This window comes from Hippocampus comes, unplaced genomic scaffold (genome assembly GCF_001891065.2).
Source record: "Hippocampus comes isolate QL1 unplaced genomic scaffold, H_comes_QL1_v1.1 scaffold125, whole genome shotgun sequence".
Classification (NCBI taxonomy): Eukaryota; Metazoa; Chordata; class Actinopteri; order Syngnathiformes; family Syngnathidae; genus Hippocampus; species Hippocampus comes.
In genome coordinates, this window is record NW_017805453.1 from 1,920,110 (window position 1) to 1,944,125 (window position 24,016).

General features: G+C 41.5%; 1 protein-coding gene across 1 annotated transcript in view; it reads right to left on the reverse strand.

Annotated features, from left to right (window-relative positions):
* Positions 1 to 24,016, reverse strand: part of lrfn1 (leucine rich repeat and fibronectin type III domain containing 1) — a 150,814-nt gene that overhangs the window by 43,333 nt on the left and 83,465 nt on the right. Inside the window, exon 2 of the mRNA XM_019874376.1 lies at positions 20,404 to 20,463. The gene's annotated coding sequence lies outside the window, so the exon portion shown is untranslated. The remainder of the gene's footprint in view (positions 1 to 20,403; positions 20,464 to 24,016) is intronic.

Here is a 24,016-nt window from a genome sequence, read left to right on the forward strand (position 1 = left end):
TATATATATATATATACCCTGAAAATGATGTCTGAGATCACATTTAATGAGCATGTGCACAAAGAGAGCCATTGACAGTGAATTTGTGCTCATAAATCGAATGTAGACAACCTTGAATTGAAAAAAGGCAATAAAAAGCAGTTACCTGTGCAAGATAAGCCCCTGGCTGTGAGAGACACTGCGTCAACACATTTTGTAAACTTGCAGCTTTTATCTTTTTTGGTTTTACTGTCCCCTTTATCCCAATAAAGACAGAAAAAGACAAAAAACAAAATAAGAGATTTGAGGCAGCCCTAAGCACAAACATGATTTGCTAAATGAATGTGACAGGTTTTGTGTAAACAAGAGATGGTGACCGACGATGAATCACAGCAGCCAGTCAGCCATTTTTCTTTATTTGCCGTCCCTAAATGTTTTCATCCTGGTGCTGCGACTACCACCACACAATAAACAACACTAGAACGCAGGTTAAAGAGTAAATGCACTTCATTTCTGGTCTGTCATGGAAACATTCAACCCGGACGTGGAAATGCCGTGTAATCTGTTGACAGGCTTGAGAAGGCCTTTCGTGGCATGTCCAAGGAGGAACACGTGCAGGTTACCTGAACAATCGCCTGGGATTGGTGTATTTATTTTGCCTTATTGCCATGTCTTTTTAGTTCAATCAATTAAGCGGAAATGTGTTACTTTGCAGTCATATCATAAAATATATATTTCTCACATGTGTGCAGGCACAACAATTTAACCGAACATTTGACTGAAATGACTAGAAAGCCCACACATGACATACATTGAAGCCTTGGGATAAGAATTTAATTCCTTGGGTGACCACACTTAACTAGGACCCATCCAATTAATCGGCTGTTTGGTTATATCGGTCCATATTATCCATCCATCCATTTTCTATTCCGCTTATCCAAACGAGGGTCGCAGACATGCTGGAACCTATCCCGGCTGTCTTTGGGCAGTAGGCATTCATTCGGTTTTCTTTTCTCCCTTTTCTGGTCAAATGAATGCTGTAATCACATGCACACTTTTCCTGTCATGTCATTCATATGCTATCAATGAGCAAAATGGCTGGCCTACTATGCATATCCATGTCTTTTGAAATAAATCCGTGTTCGTGGATCATTTCCAGCAACGTCCTTCAACACCCTGCATATATCATATTCATAATATTTGTTCCATGCACACAAATGCATTTATCACCTCATGTATTATTGATTTACCTTGGTAAATATGGTCACGGCGCAGCTAAAACAAGAGCTGTGTATTATTTTGTCAGGGTTCTTGGTGACTCCTCATGGTGCATTTGACAGCTGTAAACATACGCACACTGCGGGCACGACTGCACTTGCTATCTATAATGGATATGGAGTCGTGCGGAGTGGAACAAGTCACCTCTTGTGGGATGCTGGGACTCTTGGAAATGTTCGCATTCTCTGGCTTCTGCAAATCTAAGATGCCTCTGCAAGGAATGACAAACAGAAAGCAATGTGGGGGGGAAAAAACGTATTTCCTTAAATTACGGCCATGAATAGAAGCCGTGCCCCAAATAGGTGCCGGGTGTGTCACCCAGTTAAAACAATTAAACTCAAATAGACGCCTCCTTTTCCAGATAGGAACAAGGACCGAGGCGCTATTTTTTCCACACATGGACTTTAAAGAATAAAATGCTGATCTTATTTAAATCTCAGTTGCTAACCAAAACAGCAAGACAAAGCACAGTCTCTCATGTCAACTAAGCGGACTAATAGATTCTGCCACATGGTCTTGCCACTGAGTGTGCCCATGTTGATTTTTGGACAAAAATGGCTAGTTCACGTCTGGTATTGTGTTTGGCAACCCTGCAAGTTAACTATTTTGGTGGAACTCTCATCTCTTTATGTGCACTTCCACTGTCAACCACCAGGTGGCAGCACAGTATTTTGCAAGGGTGTAAATTTCAAAGAACAAAAACAGGAAGTTTTCAACAAGCCAGTCGATTCCAATTTTTAATCGTAATTAAGCGCATGAATTCCAGAGTTAACAAGGTAATTTTGACAGCCGTTGTTGAAAATGACTCATGTCATCCTCTACAATCCTGCTTTTTAAGCCCACAGAAAGCGATGGCTTTCATTTATAGTCATAAATGCTATACGGACATGTTTAGGGAGTATTTAAACAGGGTATTTCGACATCATGGGGGTCTGGACTGGAACCCTGCAATGAAGGGGGTGATTACTGTGTATGTGCTTCCTTTACAGATCTTTGTTTTTGTTTTGATCTCCAGTTTCACTTGACATCCGTTGTACCAAAATGAAAACAACTCACTCCATCGGCAGATTCAGAGACGCACCGAATGCCACTAGTTGCTTTTCAGGGGATGTTCAACTCGTGATTAAAATAGTCACGCATAAATATCTTTCAATCGACAGCAAGATATTCAGCAATAAGGTTATGACCGTTTTTCTTACATCAATGTTTCTTTTGATATGAAGAGACGGTCCATTCAAAATGCCCAATGGAATTTGAGAAAAATAGCATCATATAATTTTAAAAAAAATGAAAGCGAAGACCTGCCTCTTATTTATTTGACTACACACAAGACTTGTTGGACGATATCCAACACGTCAACCTTTGAATGTCATCAGCAGATGTCAACAAGGAAAAGAACAACAAAAAAAAAGAAACATCAGCGAGTGCGACAAACGTGTCGCCCGCCCGTTCGCCGCTCACCTCATTAATTGGAGTTAACGGGTGCACCACTTGAGGCTTAAACACTCCAGTTTGCAATTTGTGGCTAATGAAAGGTCAGCTTGCTCCAATTGACTTTCCGAAAGGAATGAGGAGAACAGTGGGAATAAAGCACACAGCTGAATCAGAGTCAAGTGTGTTAAGCTCAGGTTCTGCTCAGTCAGGAGACGTGCCTTATATCTGAATACAGTGATCCCTCGCGACTTCACGGTTCACTTATCGCGGTTTCAGTGCATCACGGATTTTTCCAAAGTACTGTATTCAGAAAAAAAAAGGCTGAATGACTCGGAGGTTTTGTACATGCCTGCACTGTATGCAGCGGGCACTCATTCAAGGCGCATGATTGGTTCCTGGTGCAACATCAACCAATGACAGCACCGAGTGGATTAATCCTGTGAGCTGATTGGCTGCGCATCTTCGCAGCCCCACCCAACACCTTGAGTCTCATCACGCTGGTGACTCTGGCATATTGTCTCTTCTGTTGTTTCTACGTGCGCGGCGGAGAGGGAGAGAGCGAGAGAGAGTGGGGGCGGGTGTGGGCCTGTCCGAAAGCAGCAAGCACGTCTCTCTTCGCCTCCTTCTCATCAATACCGATTAATTGTCTTATCATTAACACATCGGCTGCGCGGGGATAGCTGGCCAGGAGCTAGCTGTAGGCTAACGGTAGCTACACTGCCACAGAGTGTCAAATGAGGGCCGCCTTCTACGCCACCAGCACAAGTCTCCTCGCTTCTCTCAGAAGGCAATGCTGATGAATGTTTAAGTAAATACGTGTACTGTTATAGTCTTTGTCTCAAATATGTAAAGTATAAATACTGTTTACATATTTTAAACATGCTGGTACCCACAAACCCTGACACAAAAATGCCTAGGGGCACGAGGGCAGAGGAAGCTCAGCCAAGACTACGAATTGGCGACGATTTCGACAATCATCAGTGATGGCAACAAAATCATGGCAGAGATCGAGGCCAACAGATTGAAAGATACACACACACACTTACTTCACTTATTGGTAATTTAAACATTATAGCATACAAGGTAATTGAAAGCATATTTGATAAGTCATTGGCGACATTCGTTTATTTGTCATCATTCCATTTAGGTGGTACTGGGGAAAGTCCGGCCCGGGTGCCACATCCTGTCCACCCACTGTCTCTGACCGGCCCTCACAGTGACCATGAAGTCAAAATAAAACGTAATATGAGGCACTTTTGTGTTGAAAGTTATGGTTTTTATGTGCACAAGTGTGGACGCTAGGACAAGCAAGGTAACAAGCAAGAGCTATGACTTATGTCTGCAGTGTTGCCAACTTAGCAATGTTTTCAGTATACTGCATTTAGTGACTTTTCCAAGCCCTCCAGGAACTTCCCAAAAAAACGACTTGCAAAAATGACAAAAGTGGTCCTAGCAACAAGCAACAATCCCCTTTGGAAAATGAATCGCCCAGCCCTGGTCTAACCTAACTTGTCAGTTGCATTGTATTGAAGTCCCGTTGATTTCTAATGACAATAGACCTACACCAAGTTCTTGGAGGTCTTGGACCAGTTGGTTTGATCTGCACCAAGTTTTTCATTATTGCTTTGTTACCTGACCAAAGGAAACAGCCCCTTTGGAAAATGAATCGCCAAGCCCTGGTCTAACCTAACTTGTCAGTTGCATTATATTGAAGTCCCTTTGATTTCTAATGACAATAGACCCACACCAAGTTCTTGGAGGTCTTGGACCGGTTGGTTTGATCTGCACCAGTGTTTCATTATTGCTTTGTTACCTGACCAAAGGAAACACACTTAGGGAGAAAATGAACTAGAAATCGAATTTTTAAAACAACAGCACAGAGCTTTGCCAAGGAGTGTGATTCCTGGCATAGAACTGTTGAAAACAAATATTGTTACTGGATGACTCTTGGGTGCCGCTCTGATGAAATTGCGTTCAAAGTCAAATGATGTGAAGGGGATCTGCCATGTCTCAAAGGCGTTTGTGAATCAACTTAAAGTCAAGGTTAACTTTAATGGGTGCTCAATGGCGCATCGATACTTGACTGTACCAATTTTGAGGCGTGGGTGAATAGACATTTAGTGAAAATAAGGCTCGGTAATGTGTCTTCATCTTAAATCGGCTCAATAAATAGTGACATTAATGGTATTTTAAAAAATGATGTCAAACGGACCAATGAGCCTCCCAACCACACACCAGCCCAACCAACTAACAAACTCACAGCCAAACTGACCAAATCAATCAACAAACAAGCAAATCGGCAACCACTCAAGGAAATAAAGCAAACATTCCAACCAAGCAACCAACAAACTAAACACCAACCCGATCAACCAATTAAAGAAAAACCCAACCATCAACCCAACCAGCTAACAAGCCAACAACCAACTACTAATTGAACCACCCAACCAACAAACTGACTGACCGACCGACCAGCCAACAATTAAATACCAACCAACTAAAGGCTAAGCAACCAGCAAAACAACTACCGGCAACCAGCAATCAATGAGGCCTTTTTGTATTCGATAGATGGAGGAAATCAAATTAAATGGGTCATCCATGTCAAAGTGGACCAACTGCCACTCAAAAGGACGCGTGGTCCTCAATCGGTTCTCTCGCTGGACTTGAGTGACTCTTAAAAAAAGAAACTGTCACGTGACGAGCCGGCATAACTACTTGTGACCTAAAAGATAAGCGAGAGTATGCGTGTCCCATGTCACTTGGAAGCCTTTTAGAGAGCAGGCCGTACAAGAGGTTATTCTTGACTCAACCTTTATGGATATAACATGACTGAAAATCTTCACAGACACATTACCATAAATAAACCATAGTCGGTGGATTCACACTTGAATATACACACACACACACACACACACACACACACACACACACACACACACACACACACACACAGTCCTCAATTTGGATTCATGGGAAATCATCGAGGCCGCTATCCAAGTGAGAAAGTCACTTAGGGGCCTCATTGATCCATTTATTTAGCCAACGTCTTTGTTAAAAGTGAGTCGACGTCATCTCACTTTCTTATCTGCCCCGATGGCCTCTTGCACGCCTTTGGTGATTAAACCAACATTTAAGATGGAAAAAAAAAATAGCCATGTAAAGTTCGGTCTACCATAAGCTTCGACACTATAAATGTCAAGGTTATAGATGATACTCGTGGATACATTTGTTATAAATTACTTTTATGGCTACTGGGGACGTTTAGTTCTTGTTTCATTACTCTCAAGACTATTTGTGCATTACTCTCAAGACTATTTGTGCACTGGTGTAATATGTAGGTGCCTACATCCACATGAAGAATATAAGGATGTGTGAGAGAAATTGATGGGGAGAGGGAGAGAGAGAGAGAGAGAGAGAGAGAGAGAGAGAGAGAGGTACACATTTCACCAAAAATATTGAATACAATGCAAGCCTTTCTTTCATGGCAGTACGGCGGTACTAATTGAACAAACAACAGCCCACACACAGGCCCACACCCACACACTTACACACATTTGTTGATTAATTGACATTAATAAACAGGACGTGATGTCAAATTGATTCACAAACATTAATTATGGTTCAATTCCTGGTTTGGTCCGTAACATCCATCCATCCATCCATTTTCTGATCCGCTTTATCCTCACAAGGCATGCTGGAGCCTATCCCAGCCGTCTTCGGGCAGTAGGCAGGGGACACCCTGAACCGGTTGCCAGCCAATCGCAAGGCACACAAGAGACGAACAACCATCCACGCTCACACTCACACCTAGGGACAATTTAGAGTGGTCACTCAGCTGGTCATGCATGTTTTTGGAATGTGGGAGGAAAGCGGAGTACCCGGAGAAAACCCACGCAGGCCCGGGGAGAACATGCAAACTCCACACAGGAAGGCTGGAGCTGGAATCGAACACGGTACCTCTGCACTGTGAGGTCCACGCGCAAACCACTCGTCCACCGGGCCGCTTGGTCCGTAACATGTCAGATAGATAAATATATAGCCTATGTCAATATCTTTTCAGGACTGAATTCAAGCTTTAATTACTGATGAATTTTAAAGTTATTATCATCACGTGTATTTACTTACTGGCATTGCTATTTATTTATATTTTTAAATTTGAGAGTTAGCATTTTTATTATGGCATTTCTATTGCATTTATGGCATTATTTATTTTGTGAGATTTCTTGAATGGCCTTTTTGTTTTGTGACAAACGTGCAATGGCAAAAGTCGGACAGAAACCCTGTTAGTCTAACTATGGCCAATTACATATTTTTTTCACAAATCAATAGTATTGGTCTATCCTCCATTACTATTTTTCATTCTTAAATTCAGAGTTGAAAATGAAAGTCTCCCGGACACGTTAACGGTCTGAGAGTGTCGTAAAACACCGTCTCTTCCACACTTCACAGAAGCTGCGGATCACTGTGTTGCCTCCACATTGAAATTTTGATAAGAGAAAGTTGTTAGGTGAAATGCAAGCCTGTTTTGTTCAAAATGGATACGAACCCACTATGTATTGAATTTAGGCCGAAGTGCAAGTCCTTCAAAAGACCACCTGCAAAGTCAGACAGAAAATGGCTACCAGAGAGCAGATTCACAGAATGATGGAAAATTCAGTGGACGTCTGTGTAAACAGGCATCGACGCTAGATTGAAACAACTCACATCACATCACATGTGCATGGCATCAAAAGAGCAGAAAAGAAAAACAAGTCAGGAGACAGCTGTCCTTCATGCGGTCCCATGCAGCAAATGCTGTTATCATCTATGACCGCTGCACATTATTTCAATGCCTCTCGCCTTGGGAAGAAATCACGCTTCACCTTGTTATTTACATATACAGCAATCCTCTGCTGCAGCCTCCCCCTTCACGCTCATTTTAATATCCTACACATTTACGATGAAGGGTTCGGCGGCGTCTTACAGGGAGAGGAATACATTCAGCTTTCGTCGTGAGAATGCTACTCAGAGGTCATTTTAAAAGGGGGCCACATCCGAGGAGAGGAAGAATGCTGCCGAGACATACAGAAGCGAGCGCCTTTATAATGAGCGGCCATCAGGGAGTATCTGAATAATTTATAGCTCCTTGTGTATTGCTGCACAATGAAAATGGGGAGGGAGGGGGTGTATCAAACAAAAGGGTACATGATGTTTGTCACACATCTGTGCTCATTGCATCTCGACTCCAATTTCCTGAATTCAGTTTCTCTCTCATCCATCAAGATGTTGACATGCCTTGCTGAAGGTGTGCTGAATGGAGCACGTGTCTCGCTGGGCAATTCTCCAGATAAAATGTGGCCACATGGCGCCCAAAAAAAACAAAAACATTCCCACTAATATTGGGTGAGAGCTTGTGTACACTCTGGACTGGTCGCCAACCAATCCCTGGGCACATACCGTATTGGCCCGAATATAAGACGGCCCTGATTATAAGACGACCCCCTCTTTTTCAAGACTCAAGTTTGAAAAAAGATTGTTTTGAACACCAAATAAATTTTTATACAGAAAATAATTACAGTACATCTGAAACAAATGATTATAACAATATATTTGAGAGAAAAAGCATGTTATTTTGCCTCATTCAAATCTAAGGTGCAATCACATTCGTAAATGAATGGCTTCTGGTTTTTGAAATGTAAATGACATCATAACTTCTCCTCAGCTGCCGGTTAACCTGGCTGATCTTCGACCCACTTTTCTTCAGATTGTCACGACGTTACTCCATTTTCTGTTATCTCTTCTGTTATTTTCTTCTCTTTTCCTTCTTACCGCTATTTTTTTAATTTTCTTCTTCTTGCTACCGTTATTTTTATTTTTATTCTTCGTGGCAGGGGTTCACTTTGGCCTGGGGAGTCAAGTTCAGCATTCGCTTCATTGATATCTGGCGCCATCTAGCGTCGTGAATGGGTATAACGTCTCGACCCCGAATATAAGACGACCCCCACTTTTTCAGTCTTATTTCAATGCAAAAAACACCGTCTTATATTCGGGCCAATACGGTAATTTGGAATGGGTGAGTCTCGATACCATGTATCGGTATTGGGACGATACTGACCATATTTTAAGATATCAGATTCTCATGGATGCTGCCAATACCAGACACCAATACGGAAGGCAAAAAACAAACAAAAAAAAAATATTTTGACTAAGTCCTTCTCAAGAGTAGTGGGCGATATACTGTGGCAGTTTGACCCATCTGTGAATCATCATCTGTGGCAGAAAGAAAAGTCTTTGATCACATTTTTTTTCACACTGTTTTTTTTGTTGATCAAATTTTACATATCAAAAGTACTGTATGAATCGGTGAATACTCGTATTGGTATCAGTCTATAAAAAGTGACCTCAAACGTCTGTCCAAACAACAATCCACCACATATTTGTTTTTCACTGTTCATTAATTCACTGACTCATGTTTTTTCTGCTGAGCCATTTTTTTGCTCACAAACCCACCTATTTCACAAATTCTGAGCTGCCCTACGATACCACAAGATAGCGCAAAAGTCCCGTTTAAAAGGAAAGACGTACATTAGTGTTATTTAAGTTTGAAATATTAATATAGGCAATTCTAAAGTCTTTTGAAATGGGGCATCAATTACTCCATTTTTTTTTCTAGGTATTGTGTAGATCAGGGATCAGCACCTGCCGCAATCGAGGGCCCCTATCAAGCATGTTTTTAAAGTCTCCCTCCTCCAACAAACCTAATTCACATGATCAGGATCGTTACCAGGCTTCTGCAGTGCTTGCTGCCGAGCTGATCATGTAAATCCGGTGTGTTGGAGGAGAGAAACATCTGAAATATGCAGAATAACGGCCATCGAAGACCGGAGTTGGTAATCCCTGGTATAGACAAACAACCAGTGACACTTACACTGAACCATTTTAGGCTTCAACGTACCTTACATGCGTGTTTTTGGAATCGGGGAGGAAGCCGCTGTAGCTAGCCAGAAAAACAAAAACACACACAAGCACAGGTCAAAGACACAAACGCCACACAGGAAGGCCCAAACCCGGATTCGAACATTGAACAGACAAACTGTAAGGCAGATAACTATACAATAAACATTGACAATAGCTCTCACCGATTCAATGTATGCATCTTTAGTCAATTAAAGAATGCCTACAGACAAGTGTGAAGAGAGCAAAGCGCGTGAATAAAAGCTTGTTGATGCGACAACACCTAACAAGCTGAACTGGGAAAAAAAAAAAAAAAAGGTGACGGATTTTCTGATCCGCCATGTGAGAAATGTTAACGTCGGCGTACTAACACCATTGTCACCAACAGGTATGTTAGCACACATGAAACTGTTTCCTGCACGTCGCCTCCCGCAGAGTGTGGGTTGCCTGGAGTTATTCAGATTCTGGTTGTCACGGTAACCCTGTGACATACTTTCGGTGCCATATTTCTCATGTGCCCATGATGTCCTTCCGATCCATGCGGTTAACGCGGTGCCTATGCCGTCTGTGTCACTTATATAGCTTTTAGCTTTGTGCCATTTGTTGTTATTTTTTTGTGTTTGTTGTCAATTCACCAATTTTGTTGTGCGGAATGAATGTGGACTGAATTTGCTGGAGGATAATGGAAAAAGAAATAGGTTACTCATTGCTACCATGTCTCAATGGTTTTCTTAAAATATATTCTTTGCATTTTGAAAATTAGATGATATCACATTGAGATGTTTTTTGGAATTCGATTTATTGTTCAACCTGAAGGTGAATAATTGATTGTCAAAGTGATTGGCTGGCTAACCCGCCTCTCACCCACAGTGAGCTGGAATAGGCTACAGATCTCTGGCAACAAGGAGTGTAGCTATTAAAAAAAAAATAAAATAAAATAAAAAAATGTTGGATGGATTTTAAAGTTCTCTTTGTTCCTTAAATTGGCCTCTCACGGCAGAATCACACACAACAAAATACACATTTGTTGCAAACACCAAAAAAAAAGTCAGTTTAAAAGTATAATGTTATTAATCCAACATCAATAGATACGCGCACTGTAAAAAAGTGTCACATTTTGCTGCAGGCTTTGAATGGTAAATGGCAGTACGGAGGGATTCAAAATGAAAAAAAAAAAAGCTACTGGCCCAAACTGTGTGGCTTTTCTCCGAGTACTCCAATTTCCTCCCACTGTTACACACAGATGCACAATCAGGGGTGGAGGACGGTGCCCACTTTAACTATTGTGACCGCTGTGATTTTTTTTTTCTTCTTTTTCTTTCATTAGCAGTGGGGTACCCGCAATTTTGTCCATGTAAATTCTGGAACAAAATGCAGCACGTATTTGACCCCGTATTTTCCAGTTTGTCTTGTTTTCTTTTGCAAGTAAGTCAGTGGTGAAAGGGCTCTGTAAATGAGTCATTATTTAGTTCAAAGAGCCTAATGCCAAAAAAACAATTTGTGATTGTTTTTGTATTGTGTTCGAAACACCAGATAAACGCATCCAATTACCTCCCGCTGACACTTCCATGTAACAATGTTTGTGCTCACTCTGACCTTTCCCGACAAGTACAGCTGTCAGTTTTTGGGCTGAATATTTCCGTCCAAACAAGCGTAGTTTTATGAAAAACAAACGCATTGATCAACAACTTCACTCTGTCTCGCTTGACATTTTTTGAGCGAATAACATCTCAATTTCTTAATTTTGTGTGCTGAAACGCTATGCGTTGTTAACATTCAAAAACAGACCTGCAAAGAGTTAATCTATTGATACCGAGGCATCTTATTATACTACCGCCTTGATAGTGTTATTTTTAAAACAAGCAAAACTTCACAGCAGTCTAAAAAAGATCCGAGCGCATTATGACCCGTTTGAAGCTTGTGTCGCGGAGCAGTTAGGAATTGTACTGCGGTGCCAGGTGCCTTGTCTTCCTGTGACAGGGCTGGTTTCTCAGCTCCTCATCGCAATCAAAGATACCTATTTTCTGCCCCCCACCCCCTCGCTGGACTGACATTGCCGTCATATTGTGCGGGGACTTGCTGCGGGTGCAAACCTGGAGCTTGACACCTCGTGAGTGGATAAATGCAATGCAGCATCAAATATTTACTGACGCGTGGCCTGCTGTGCTCAGAATCTTTCAAGAGTGATGGATAGCCGACTTCCGATGTGTGTGTTTCGCGTCAAATCGGGTATGTGAAATAGTTCAACCGAGATTTTGGGCTGGTAACAAAATAAGTGTGGTTAAAGGACATCCCCCTCTAAATAATAAAGCATTCTTTTGGTAGATGTCACCACACGAACTGTACAACGCAATAAAATTAGCAGTTGGATGCGGCACAATTGCAGCAGCTTGTTAATGCTGTTGTAAAGTTTGAAAACTCTCGCATGTATTTTCATGCCCAGCACAAGTCTAGCGTGTCAAGCTATCCAAGACCCCGTGGAGGCGTGTTAAAACCGATTTTTGTAAATGTACTTTAAAAATAAGGGCGATCTGCGCCGTTGTGGGCAAGAACACAGCCGATTTGATCCGCCGCCAACTAAACTGGCTCCTCTTATTTTCTTTAAACGTGGTGCGTGAGAGGTGCACTTATAGCGTCGCAGAAGCAGAAACTGATCGGCTCGTGGGTCGAGAGTTTACACAAACTGTCATTTAAGCATTGAATTATCTTCCATTTTTCAAAGTCAAACGTTATAGGAGTGAAAACGTAAATGAGGTACGTTGACTAGAGGTTCGACTGTTGCATTCAATCGGCGTGCAACATACTCAATCTGACGTCATAGTAATCAGTATAATTCGTGCCGCAGTAGGCAATACGAATCTACATTTGAGTCTATGTTCATCATTCGGGGAGTCGTACATGGAGTTGTCGCAGGCAAAGTGGATTCGCATAGCTAGTAACGTGACTTTGTCCATTTGCACACAAATGTTGAGCACTCTGCATTTTCTTTTGCGACTACGCTGATGAAGATGAATCCTCCGGATGTACACATGTTGCGCATGAGATGTAGCTGCTCGTTCCTCTGACACTGTGTGTTTTGCAGCAGCGACGAATAGTTCAACCCCCAATCTCCCACCCCTCCCCGGTTTAATTATAGCATCCTGAGAAATGCGTCCAGTGTGAACAAAAAGCATGAAAAACAGCTATTTGCAAGGGGAGGGTCGTAAAATTTGTTTTGATGTGTGCGACGGCTCTTTCAGGGTGGAAAGAACAGCTCTGCAATTTCCAAAGACATTAGGCTGTCACATTGTTTGCTCAAAGACTATTTCGCACAATACCGAAATCAGACTGATCAACGCTATGCGAAAAATACGAATCAACTTGTTCTAAATGATGGCTCCAGTCTTTTGCGTTCCTAGTGTGGCTGTCAGGAAGCGGATGAGCGCTTTGACAGCTGAGTTCACAACTCTGATTCTGGGAAAAGAAAGGATGAAGCAACACAAAAAAAAAGAAAAACGTTTGATGTTGGCGCTGGATGAAATGAAACTTCCTAACCTGTTTTTCTTTCCAAAGAAACTGAGAAAAGAGCTGTTAATCCATATCGGTAGACCTTATTTTTTCCCCCCCCATATTTACACAAATGCAAAACTCACAATGGTCACTAAAAGGACTCAAAACTGACAAAGTCTTAAATCATGAATTAAAGTTAATTTGGACTGGCTTAATATTTTGTTGCACAACCTTTTGAGGAAATCACAGCAGGAACAGCCAGTTTAAATTTCTATTTCTTGTTTTTTGTATTGCTATTATTTTGGTATATTATTTTGTTTTGTTACTAAATAATTTTGTGGTTGTTCTTTGAAGTTATACTTAAAGTTGAGCTTTCAAGGATTCAAAGAATTTTTATTTCCAGGCACGAAATACGATACCCGAGGACCAAGGTTCGTCCAGGAGGTCGCAAAACTTCGGAAAATTAAGATAACAAAATAAGATACAATAAATAGGAGAAAAAGAGAAGGGAGAATGTAGCAAGGGTGTGGATGTGGCAGATTGACAATGCAAGAGAAAATAAAAAGACACAGTCACAAAAGAAGAATTAATTGTCCAAGATTTTAACGTGTTTAACGTGTGGTGAGGTTATTATAGGGTAGTTTTGAAGGGGTGAGTTTCGATAGTTCAATAAAAAAAAAAAAAAAAAAAAATCAATGAATAATCATTTGTATTCACTGTGATTTCAATCATCAAATAATGGTAATTATTATTTTTTCCATCATCGCCCAACTCTACCTTGCAAGGAATAAAGCCACTCTGTTACACAGAACATAACTGAGCCTCGTCAACATTTCAAGCTTTAGGACACCAAGCAGCACATTTTTGACCAGAATGCTTTGTTGTACAGTGTAACTTTAACAGGACTGAAAGCTATCTGTTGTACAATCACAGGAACATAACGTTATCTTAACCAGACGAGGATGCCAGTAACCAACTGAATCCGACGATAGCAAAAGACCAGCTTTGATTTTTTTTTTTTTTTTTTTTTTTGCAGTCGCTGTGTTTTAAATTAGAGAAATAAATGAATAAGTCTGCCTTGCGATTGGCTGGCAACCAGTTCAGGGTGTCCGCCGCCTACTGCCCGAAGACAGCTGGGAGAGGCTCCAGCACTCCCTCCCCCCGCCACCCTTGTGACGATAAAGTGGATCGGAACATAGATGGATGGATGGAAATGAAAAGGTCTTCACGCTTGGAAAAAATAAAAATAAATCACTCAAAGGTGTCAATCTCATTTCCTTCTCTCCATGCTCCGAAATCTCCTTCCAAAAAACAAGGTGGAAGTTAATTCAACAGTCTCTGTGCTTGTGCCAAACTCGGCAATGAGTTGGAACGACGAGAAAACATTTTTTCTTCCAAAAGACATTTGACCCTAATTGAAAAACGCTCTGTTGATTTCATTAAGACAATATGTATATGCAGGTGAAAACAACGGCAACCGCGATGCTTTCTTTATTGCTCGTACTGCGGATCATTAACTTTCTATTTTGAAAAGTTTGTCAGATGAGCTGATGCAGTCCATTTATACTTCTCGTCCCCACTCCCCGCCTGCAACGAGCGATGCTGCAGGCATACACTCCCACTATGCGTAAAAGCCTCCTGGAGGCCTGTCAACGCAGCCATCAATTTCTCCTCACGGTCTCTCACCATGTAAACAACAGCACTCCAAAAACAATCCACGTGAATATCTGCTCCATTTAGCGGCCATGACGTCAAGGCTAGAAGAGATTGGCCATGGGTGGCAAGTCTCAATCTAACGGCCACATTAAAAGTTTGAAATATTTCACCATTATTTGAAGGCAGGAAAGTCTTGAGTTGAGTGAGTCTAGTGGTTGCTAGCAAACGTTCTTGGGCGGACAAAGCATTTCAAGTTGATATTCTCAGTTGATTGGGGGAATCAAAGCTCTTTTTCACCCAAGGTAGTGATTCCTAAAGTGTGATACGAGTACAATGAGTGCTATTCGGGCTCATTCTTGTGGCATGAGAAAGAATCACTGATTATCGTTCAGTTGTGTTGAAATACAATTTTCCCATACTTTGGGAAAAGATTTAATGTTCAAACTGGGCATAATGTTATAGTGACTTACAATAATATTTTCATGAACGCTTAGACTCTAAGCAGGGGTGTCAAACTCATTTCACATTGTGGGCTACATTCAGCCTCAGTAGATGTCAAGTGGGCCAGACCATTAAAATTATACCATACTCAGCTATAAATAACCAAAATATCATGTCTTTCCTTTGTTTTGGGATAGTGAAGCACAAGAACATTAGGAAAATGTTGAAATTTAATGAACATATCTTTTACAAAAACATTTCATGAAACACATTAGATTTCCTGAGACAAATGTGTAATTTACTTTGATCATTCACATATATCCATTGCAACTAATCCCACTGATTGTACAAGGGCACAAATCTTTAACAAGTAATTGGTATTGAAAAATATCGGAATGCACTTTTAAGATTAAACGAGATTTATTAAGTAATAGGTGTTGAAAAATATAGTAATGCATTTTAAGATGACACAAGATTTATAAAGAAAGGAATTTTTACACCATTTTCACATGTGCATATAAAATCTAAATTTAATCCCTGCTTACACTTTACATAATAAGGAGAAAACAGTGTGCCCCCGAGCGGATAATCCATGAATTGCATCATATTAAAAACATTCATTCCGTGTCTTTTATGCATTTTTGAATTAAATGTATTTTAAATTATCCTGCGGGCCTGCCCAAACCTCCTCGTGGGCCGGTTCTGGCGCGCGGGCCGTATGTTTGACACTCATGTCTTAGACTCACAATAATGCTATCATTATAGTGGTGCTTGGATAATCTTTTTTAGGTGGCACTTTGTTGCGTTGACGGAAATGTTGAAATGTAAATTTTATTCTACACATTTTTACAGTATTAGAAAACATTAAGAATGTTTGTGTCATGTTTTTCTTCCTACACAAACCATATTAAAACAAAAAATATGTTTCCCTCCCCCATCTTTTTTCATTTTCATACATTTTTGAAAAAGCTTCGGGGAAGAGCCACATGTGGCTCTGGAGGCACGGGTTGCCGACCCCTGTGTTAGGTTGTCGGTACCTCAATTGCTTCAAGACACGATTACTGTAATCAACACTGAGTTCCATTCAATTGACCAAATTTTTAACGATCAAATCAATCATTATACCATCCATAGTTTACCTTGAATTATAATAACATGGGCCATAAATCCAGGTCTCAATATATTCATGACATATGAAGCTTGGATTGTACTTAAAAGAGGACCATAGTTATCTATATAGATAGAAATATAACATTCAAATGACTTAACCAAGATCATCTTCACTTTTGATCCTTGGAGTATTTTGACACAGACATGTTATTAGATCATCGGCGAATCGTTTCAAGTTGTGAAAAAAAAAAATGCTCGTAAAATGTGTCCTTAAATCACTGTATAGCATGACGTGACGCTGGCGTTGAAAATGTTTGTTAAAAAAAAAATAAATAAAAAAAAAGGGAACATGATGAAACACAGAGTAACCGGCGCGCTTTGTGTGTTATTTTCTTACTACAAGAAACATTTTGCTCTCTGAGGGTTTGCGGTGTACACATGTGGCACCGCTGCATACCGAATGGCATAAGAGCGCAGCATCGTTTGCACTCGGTTTGATTGCTTCTTTTACTCGCGCCTCAGCTGTGGATTCACATGAAGTATTCTAAGGGGAGAAAATAGTAATTTCAAAGCCAGCAATCAGGTTTCATCTGCTGACATTCACAAGTTTATCAAAAGCATCTCTCATCTGAATCCTCCATCTGTGTTCACAGCACAGCCATGGCTCCTCAGAGGGAGCTTTGCCCTGTTGGGACAAGAAATTAAATCTGCTGCAGCAATAGGAGGATGAAAAAGGAGGGAGGGGAAGGAGGAGAGGATGCCGGCCCGGCTGCCGGGTGGCAAAGCAGCCGCTCTGCTAATGGAGCCCACTCCCACTTGCACAGCCCGCCAGGCCATTCGAGCTCTGCCCATGTGAGCCCAGAGCGATCAGTGTCACACTGAGTGTGTGTGTGTGTGTGTGTGTGTGTGTGTGTGTGTGCGTGTGTGCGTGTGTGTGTGTGTGTGTGTGTGTGTGTGTGTGTGTGTGTGTGCATGCATGCGTGTGTCTGAAATAAAACATGGCGGCTTGGATCTGAATGTGGCTGAGAGGAAGCGAATGCGATGGAGTTTTTGCACCATTACAGTTACAGTGGAAGTGCAGGACCCACACAAGACATGACAAAGTGCGGTCCTCATAGACAAAACGAGATGCATGTGCCTGTGCCTGTGCGTGTGCGAACATACCAATTTTGGAGCCAACCCTTTTCTATAGGACTTTCTCTTATTAGGGCCATGAGTGAGGTAGAATCTATCCCAGCTGACTTGAGATAAATTATACACTTACACTCGAAAAACAGTTCTGGATGAAATAAATAAATAAATAAATAAAGGACCGACCGCTACTTGGGTCAATTTGACCCAATTTTTGGGGGGCTGTTTTTGACAAAAATGAAAAAAAATATATATGATTGTTTGGGTTTCCAAAATAGGGTCAAATCAATCCGAATAGCACTTGGTGCCTTTTTTTTAACCCAGTATTGTTTTAGAGTGCCTCGTTGCCAACCAATCGCTGGGTACTTGGATAAACAACCATTTATAGTCACCACTGAGCTTCAACAATTCAGTTATCTCAAAACTGTTGGGTAAAAAGTAAAATTGGACAGAGTAATTAACACAGTGCTGGGTCCAAAAGGGTTGGGTTACGTCTACCCAGTGCATGGTTGAGGATTTGACCCAGCACGTTGGGTCAATATTTGATCCAGCAAGGGGTAAAAATGAGTTAAATCTACCAAGAAATATGTTGCCAGGTTATCGTTTTAGTGGTGGTTAAAAATTACACTCATTTTACCAACATTTCCTTAAAAAAGAAGCAATTTTTACACTGGATAAGTTTCCTTGACACAATCCACTCATTTTCCTTGGGTGGGTCGTCCACCCAGAGCAGAATTTCAGCTCAATCCCTGTGTCTAAGATGAGCAACGTAACCCACTGAGCCATCCAGCTACCACCAACATTGCCTAAGATTGTTAAATTGACTTCACCTTCAGAACACAAACCAGCCTTTCCAAATCAAAACTTCAACCCAATCTGCTGGGTCAAAATAACCCAACCTTGGGTAAAAGTAGCCCAATCTGCAAAGAATCCGACGAGTGGTTCGAGCATCTGCCTCACACAGAGATTGAAAGAAAGCAAGGGAGAGAGATAGATGGCAAGTGTAATCTGCGTGTGACTGAGAGCTGAGAAAGCCAAGGAGATGCAGTGCTTTGCACTGCTTCAGCTACAGTGAAAGTGCAGGCCCACAGAAAAAGCTACAGAATGTGATCCTCACAGAAACGCCTTTGTCTGAGTGTGTTTGTAAATGGCCATAAGACATAAGAACAAGCGTGTGTGTGTGTGTGTGTGTGTGTGTGTGTGTGTGTGTGTGTGTGTGTGTGTGTGTGTGTGTGTGTGTGCGCGTGCGTGCGCGTGCATACTTGGTTCTTTAGTCTGTTTATCACTGAGAGGTGAGGATAAGAATGAGATGCAATGTTGCACAGGTTTTCACAAAGACAGCAAGAGCTGTGTGCGTGTGTGTGTGTGTGTGTGTGTGTGTGTGTGTGTGTGTGTGTGTGTGTCTATCACCATGAAGGTTAAATATGCATGGAACCGGGAGGTGAGGTAAACAAGATGAAGTGTTTTGCTCCCTTTGATGTGCGGGGCCTGCAAAAGAAGTACAAATCAGTGGCTTTTTACGCGTGTGCATGCATGTGTGCGTGTGTGTGTGTGTGTGTGTGTGTGTGTGTGTGTGTGTGTGTGTGTGTGTGTGTGTGAACACATTACACACAACATTCCACAAAATGCACCAGTGTTTGCAAACGTGTGTATCCTTCTGAATATGTACTGGTATATATTTTAGGGGCACCAAATAAGACCCTGATCAGTAGCGCCCCCTGGTAAGTTTGAAAAAAAAAAATGTACCAGTTTCATCGATCTAAACAAATTTAAGCGGGCGTGTCTATCGTAACAGGACACAAGAAAATGTCCCATGCCTGAAAACGGCTCAGTAGTCATCTACATGTACAATGGTTGGAATCAGCTACTATGAACGAATTCTAGTCGTCATCCATCCATTTTCTGAACCACTTAGATTAGATATCCTTTATTTGTCCCACACTGGGGAAATTTACTTCACTTCTCCTGTACTTTGACAAACTCTGATGAAGGAAATCACCTGAATGAGCTCCAATCGGAAACAGGGATCGTAGAAAGCTTATTGGCCATCTAACACAGATGGAGCTTTGAATCATCCAAAAAATACATCGCTGTAGGTTTGAAAAAAAAAAATGCCCCTGACATCAGTTATCTTGACAGACATGGAATTTGGTGCATTTGTCTACAATAACTCAACTCAACTGTATTTATAGAGCACTTTAAAACAACCATCGCTGTATACAAAGTGCTGTACATGGAGCAAATATATACTGTACACAAAAATTTTAAAAATAAATGAATAACGAAGACAGTAGAAAGCACAAAACAGTAAAACTAAGATCAAGTCTGAGTCATGCCGAGTCAAATGCCAAAGAATACAAATAACAGGATCAACGAGAAAATCTCGAGGACCCATTGTCAGAAAGGAACAGGAACGCCGAGATTTTGGAATAAACTAGCCATCTTTGTCGAATTCCAGGGCTGGTAGTTTGACAAACAAACATAACATTCAAACCAAATGAGGCCCAATTGGAAGAAGGTATCGTAAACAGATGGATGCTTAATTTCCAAGCATATTTGCCGACGGCAACTACGGAGGGCAGATCTTGACGTCTCCTGAACACCGGTTTTCCCGATCAACACGGAATTGGGTGGATTGTTGGTGCTTTGCGGTGAAAGTGTCGGGACCAGACAACAGGTTTCAAAACATGGACTTCACAATGACATAAAGGCGTGTTTGTATGTACGAAATCCAAGCATGGCACCTGAATAAGCATGCGAGAAGGAGGATGCGATGTTTTTCAATCATTTGACGAGAGAAAATGGATGAGGATTAAAAGGCGCCAAGAACACGCGTGCCTGTCATGTCTTAGCCTCTGCTGCTCAGCCACGCTACCACTAATGCGTGTCAGCATTTTATTGAAATGAGATGAAGGTTTTGGGGTCTTTTTTTGTGGTTTCAATTTGAGAACTCACCCGATTATCGCTCCGCTCCGGGTGCCTCGGCACGAGGCTTTACTTGAAAGCAGCCTGCGTCTGAGGGAAGAAAGAGGAGGTCACAGTTTAGCGTACGTGGCGCAAATACCATCGGCATGAACACTTTTAATAGAGTCGCCAATCGTGTAGTTTACAGCAACGTGATGGGCCGCGACTACGGATTTATAGTTATTATTGTGACAGTATCAAATAAAGTAAGGAACAGTCATTATTTTACGTGACGGCCACTTTTGTAGACGATTGCCAGCTTTATGGTGACATGGAAAGCAGAGACAACATAGTTATTTTTAGCGACCTTCTTTAAACGTGAATATTTTTCTTCTTTGTGTAATAATATGCACTTGAATTATGGACTGACTGGTCGGGGCAACTGGGGGCACTGATTTGATTTGTCCCTTTTTCCATTTCGACGGTCAAAGTGACATGCTGTCATGATCCTGTCTTGTTTGTGTTTCAGCCTCTGGCAGGACTGGAGGGGGTTCCCTCCAGAGCCGAACCTGTCATGAATTTCCTTGTTACCATCTGCCTTGAAAAGACTGCCACTTCATCTACTGGCAGACGGTTTTTGCATGAAGGGAAAAAAAAAAAACCACTACCGGATTTTCCGCACTAAAAGGTGCACCTAAAAGCCTTCCATTTTCTTAAAAGCTCACAGCATGCCTTAAAATCCGATGCGCCTTGTGTATGGTTATTAAGGTAATATGTCGACCCCAAAATGGCTCCTTGCTAGAGACATGCTTACATCGAAGAGTTCAAACTTAAGGCGATCGGGTTACGCAGTTGAACACGGAACTAGAGCAGTGGCAAGAGATTTCAACGTTAACGAGTCAATGTTATAACTTGCTGGTGGTTAAGTGAACTGTGTCGCTGCTTTATTAAATAAGTTTGATTGACATTTGATCGTTCTGCAGCAACGCCACTCAACAGCTAAGCTCTCTTAGCTGTTGTCGTTTGTTCAAAGCTTCTTTGATCTGTGAAGTGGGTTGCGTCGGCGCTGATTGGCTGAACCACATGCGTACGTGCTCGCGCTCACGCGCGCACAGCAGAGAGGAGCGGACTATGGATTGCTGAGGCGCGCTTCACTCGAGTGGCGGCATTTCCTTGATTGTAGCGCCATCTAGTGGATGCATTGTAGATTGCGTCTTATAGCGCGGGGCGTCCAATATATGAAAAAAATTTACAAAATAGGCTATTCATTGAAGGTGTGCCTCATAATCCAGTACGCCTTTTAGTGCGGAAAATACGGTATATACAGCATCGCAGGTTTCACAGGTCGGTGAAACGGTAACCGGGCTTCCATGTAGAATTTCTTGTCATTCCAATTAAAGATCACACGTTACGTGATGTATTCCGATGTGGCACTACATTTCATCAGAGCAGCGATTTTACCGACATGGCATCGGCGTCAAATTCAAAGGGACTCCAGAGGATCCACTTCTACTAGCCAGGTATCAAGTCGTCTGTGTTCACTCTCACAACTCAACTCAACACAACTGTATTTATAGAGCACTTTCAAACAGCCATCGCTGCATACAAAGTGCTGTACATGGAGCAACTATTATACATACAACAATAAAGCAATAAATCAGAAACAACGACTGTAGAAAGCACCAAACAGTAAAACTAAGATCAAGTCTGAATCATGCTGTGTCAAATGCCAAAGAATACAAGTGAGTTTTGAGGCAAACTACATTCTAACTGCGTCTAGAAAAATCGCAAAAAAAAAAAAAAAAAAAAAAAAAAAACTACAACCTTGCACACAGGTGTGCCGGACAAATAAAAAACAAACCTCTTCCTTGATCAAACATGCAAGTTTTTGGTATATGTTCGAAAGCTAAGGTATCTCTTGACGTTGAAGCAAGCACGCGAATGAAAGAGCTACATCACTGTGCGTGCATTGTTCTTTTTTTTTGAACATTTTGCATACATTGTTTGGTTTATTTCAGATTTGTACATTGCAGAATTTATAGTTTTTGTCCATATACAGAACCGGGTGTGAGGTGAATAGTGCTTCACAAAATTTTGGTGGACCCTGAAAGTCTTTCTCCATTGTGAGACAAATAAACGTTATCTTATCTTAAACCCCTAATGTCTCAGATAAGATGAATGATTAAGAAAGACTAAGGGGTTCTCTTTGTGTATATTTAGGTCAGTTTGCTTCTGCATAAATACAAAAAAAAAAGTTATTTGAGGTAAATTCAATGTGTGGAAATGTGAAGGGGGGGCACGAGACAAAACGCTGTCTGTTATTCTCTGGGGGGACTAACTCAACTCTGTGGCCTACTTTGCAACACTTTTTGGCGCAAATAAAAATCAGCAAAGTTGATAGAAGTGGCTCACTTCAGTGATTTGTGCTCATCTACCGGCTGGAGAGCGCATATATTTACTCACGGCGCCTTTACCTGAATGAGATATTTTGGAGTTATTGTGCAGCTGAGTCACAATCGCATTAAAGCACGTCATGCATCTTATTTAAGCTTCTCTTCCACTCTCTGTACAGACAAATGTGTTCCATTTAAAGTCCAAGTATTTTTTTTCATGATGCTCCATTAAAAGATATATACTGATGTATCATAGTTAAGTTGATGCAGATGACAGGAAGAATGCGTATATTCCTCCTTGCGGAATAAGAAAAGCTGTCATTTTTGTTCTATTGAGTCCAATTACAAACATAGCAGCCTTAAGAAATGGCTTCACGGCTCCTTGAAATTCACTGTTTTTGTCCAATAAAGAAAGTCAAACTGGGGCTGTAAACAAGTTTTTCTCTCTCTCTCTCTCTCTCTCTCTCTCTCTCTCTCTCTATTCAAGATGAAGTTTAACACCTTCATTCAGCATGCCTCGCCATAAGCAACCAATCGCCACCTCCTTCTTCACCCTCCGACTATAGGTGTGAGCTGAGGATGACAATTTCACGCATCGATCCTATGTTCTCTGAGGCAAGCCACGCGAAAGGGAATTGATTAATACACATCCACACAGGGAGACTGTGAAGATCACCAGAGCTACTTGGCTGTAATCTTCCAGAGTGTGACTGCATGCTAACTGCTCCCGCGTCCGCTCATCAAACGCCCACGCGCGCACATCAAACACGGGTCGTCGTGCACACGCGACGACACGTGATTCCGCAAGGGCCTCGGTGGAATGGTGACTCTTCCATTTAATCATCATGCCTTTCTCCCTTGCTCAGAAAGTACTCATTTGAAGCTCCTTGATCTGCGTGTGCAGTCACAGACGACACTTTAATACATAAAAGTGCTAAAACATTACCCCGAAACTACATTCGTGTAATATAAATAATATTACTACCGTATTGGCCCGAATATAAGACGGTGTTTTTTGCATTGAAATAAGACTGAAAAAGTGGGGGTCGTCTTATATTCGGGGTCTTGACATTATACCCATTCACAACGCTAGATGGCGCCAGATATCAATGAAGCGAATGCTGAACTTGACTCCCCAGGCCAAAGTGACCCCCTGCCACGAAAAATAAAAATGAAAATAGCGTTAGCACGAAGAAGAAAAATAAAAAATAGCGGTAAGAAGGAAAAGAGAAGAAAATAATAGAAGAGATAACAGAAAATGGAGAAACGTA